General features: G+C 25.0%; 1 pseudogene; it reads left to right on the top strand.

Moving 5' to 3' along the window:
* Positions 1-718: 718 nt before the first annotated feature.
* LOC112528827 lies at positions 719-901 on the top strand (annotated as a pseudogene).
* The last annotated feature ends 2,907 nt before the right edge of the window (positions 902-3,808 follow it).

The raw sequence follows: 3,808 nt of genomic DNA, 5'->3' as shown, positions 1-3,808 counted from the left end.
ATATATATATATATATATATAGATAAAAGTAAAACCTTTGGTTGATGAGGTGACACCATGAGAATTATAAAAGTAAAATCTTGAGGTATTGAGGTGGCACAATGAGAATTGAGTAATCTCAAATGGTGGATTGTGGTTTAGTTTTAGTTGGCCCACATTGGTAAAAAGTTGAAAGATTTGAATAAAGTGAAGTGTATAAATAGATAGATTGGTGCATTTGTGCCGATTAATGAGGTTTGTCTCATAGGGTTGTTTTACTTTAGATGACCCTATTTGAAATCTATAACCATTATTGGGATCAAAACCAACCAAATAGAAAAAATCTTTTATCTTTATATATATAAAAGAAAACCTTGGGGAATTGAGGTGACATCATGAGAATTGAATATTCTCAAATGGTGAATTGTTGTTTAGTTTTAGTTGTCCTACAATGATGAAAAGTTAAATTTTTTGAACAAAGTAAAGTGTATAAGAAAGGTGGATTGGATGTCTTTGTGTCAAATCATGAGATTTGTCTCATAGAGTTGTCTTATTTTGGATGACCGTCTTTGAAATCTATATCATGTTTGGAATCAAAACCAACTAAATGGTAAAAATAATAGTGCAAATATAAAAGTGAAACCAAAGATGATAATTTGGCAACATGAGGTAGTTATTTATCTCTTGTATTGGTGTTAATATTATCAAGGTTTAACACACCCCTCTAATTACAATTCAAATATTATAGAATGTTACGATAAAGTGTAGTATTTTTATCAGTTTAATATCTGATATGTGGGTCATCGACCCCATTTGATATTAATTTTATTTTTTATGAGGGAAATCCATTATCTTAGCTCGGTGATGTGGTTTTTTATACATCGCATTGAACTTCCACTATTGTTGCTACAACTTACGCACTCCTCTAATTTTCACTAGAAATATTAGAACGTTTCTTTTTCGTAACTTCAAAAATGAGATTTCAATTAAATTTGTTATAAAAATAAAATCGTGATTTTGTCACCTTATATGAGATTTCAATTAAAACTGTGACTTATAATTAGACAAACTATTAACATTAGTTAAACATTTATAGAGTACTTTGTAACACCATTCTCGAGCATAGTTAGATAACTTAAATTAGTTATGGTTCTCGATGGGTTTTGATTGATTTCGAGGGATTTCCTTGATGGCTAACCAAATCTCGAATGTCATTACTTTGTTGTCGTTAAGAAAAAGAGAATCCAACTCTCACTTGCAAATTATCAGTATAACATTCTCCCCTTTTCTAGTAACGGTTAAATTCCACCAGAGTTTTTCTGATGGTGATACGTTGAAAGGAGGGATTTTCTATTTGAGAGAGAGCGAGAGAATCTGAGCTTCATAGATGGACTCCTTAACGGTGTCACTTCAAAGTCATAAACTTAATACTTAGAATTTTCACAGTTTGTTAGATTGACCAAATTATTGAGTTGTTTTTAAAAGTTATTGTTTTCGTCCCTATGGTTTACAATCTAAATTTTTTCGTTTCATGTGGGTTAAAATATATAGTTGTTTTCGTCATTCATACTACGTTAATTTCTGAGAGAGTTATCCTCTAAGACAAAACAAACCGACAACGGACTTAACCACAAGAACTAGGTTTAAAGCAGAGAGATGAAAGTCGCATTTTTTAACCAATTATAGGAACAAAAATCCTAGTTTACTTTATTTTAAAATATCCTCCAATAAGACACAAACACATAACTGATCTTCACGATGCTTACACATATTTAAAAAGAAACAAAATAAAAAAAGTATTTTTATTACATGTTAAATCAAATATATTATCTTTTAATATAAAATTGAATATAGATTCAGTTAAATATTGATTAATTATATTTATTTGTGATTTTAAGGGATAAACTACAATGAGGCTTAATAGTCTAATGGTCGTTAATTAGGCATATGAACACATTTTTGTTTTCACACTTATTTTAGTTATTTAAATTTAAATATCTGGTATTACATCACTTTCATAAGCTTTATTTATTAAGCAAATAATGTTATTAATAAATGTATCATAAATGCTTGCCCAAACATCCATTTTACAATGCATCTATTGATTTTTATCACTACGCATTTATTTTAAGACTTATCATTTTAGCTAATATTTTTTTTTTTAAATTTAATTTTAGAGGTTATATATGATGACCATCAAAATATCCATAAAGTTAAGACAAAATTAAAATTAAAATTAAAATTATGTTTTTGTTTTTAATTTTTAATATTTAAGAAACCACAACTATTTATAATTTCGATAAAATTATGATTAATTGACCATCAAAATATCGATAAAGTTATAATTTCTTTATTTTCTCGATCTTTTAGACAATAAAAACTAAAAAAATAAAAATTGAATAGTTTATGGGTAACTTCAACAAACCCATCTAAAACTTAACCTTATTTTTAATATTAAAAGGTACTTGTATAATGCAGCGAGATAAATCTCGATTTTAATGTTTCGTTTTATTCTGTATTCGTCGATGTTAAAACACGATTATTGGTACTGGAAAGACGATAATATTTTTATTTTTTGAATGAAATATAAATTTGAAAATATCGTAAAATTTCGAAAAAAAATATCGATTTTAGTATCAAATTAAATATTTAAAAGTTCTTATTTTTGTGTAATTTCTTTAATTCAAATTTTTATTATAACTTAATTTAAATTTAATAATGAAGTAATTTATTTTTGGTTTAATAATWTAATTTTTTTATAAAGATAAAATAATTAGTATTTTATTAGAATTCAATAATTATCCTAAATATATTTTAGATCTTTTATATTTAAAATGAGATACCTATCCAGTATTTGATTATATTTATCTGAAGTTAGTTACACAAATTTAAACATGGAGCTTTAATAAGTTGTAAATACGCTCAATTTCTTTGTAATGTTGAATTTTAAGTAATATGCATCAATAAACAGTACTTAGTGCATAAAAAATTGTTTTTAAGAGTTTTTGTCAAATGTTTTATAATATAATATAGATAAATTATCTTAAATATAAGAGTAAACCACAAATTTAGTTTATGTTTTGTTAAAAAATAACACTTTTCATTCTTGTAATTTTGAAAATTATAAACTGGTCATTATAGTTTACAAAAAAGTTTGGATTTGATTATTTCCTTTAAGAATATAATGAACATTAAAATTTCTGTTAAATGAGGGGCATCTTCATCATTTCATCAATTTTACCCAATCAAAAACCAAGGGATCAAAATCATTAATGTTATGTTTGACAAACTAGTTGATAAACTAGCTGATAACTGATAAGAGAGCTGATGAACTAAATACGTTTAGCAAAAACTAGTTGATATGCTAGTTGAAAAACATAAAATGATAAAAGAACATATTTAAAAATTATTAAATTTTAACATTTCATAATATATTTAAAACAAATCACTAATAATATAATATATTAATTCATACAAACCATATAGTAAAAAAAATGAGGGCATTGTTTGGCAAACATTAGCTAACTTATTTTTTTTGCACACGTTTGGATGAACATAAACTAGGTTATTGAAAAATTAGTTGGAGTAACTTACGAAAAACTTTTTGTCATTTTTTTCAATCATAACTATCAATAATATTAATTATTTATTACTGTTAATTATAAATAAATATTAATAACTAATAAATAAAAATAGATTTTAATTATTACTAATATTATCAAATAGTAATTAATACCCCTCTAATTACAATTCAAATATTATAGAATGTTACGATAAAGTGTAGTATTTTTATCAGTTTAATATCTGATATGTGGGTCATCGACCCCAT

Source organism: Cynara cardunculus, assembly GCF_001531365.2.
Source record: "Cynara cardunculus var. scolymus isolate 2C chromosome LG 15, CcrdV1, whole genome shotgun sequence".
NCBI lineage: Eukaryota > Viridiplantae > Streptophyta > Magnoliopsida > Asterales > Asteraceae > Cynara > Cynara cardunculus.
Note: the sequence above shows the minus strand (reverse complement) of the source record. Positions and strands in the feature narration are given on the sequence as shown.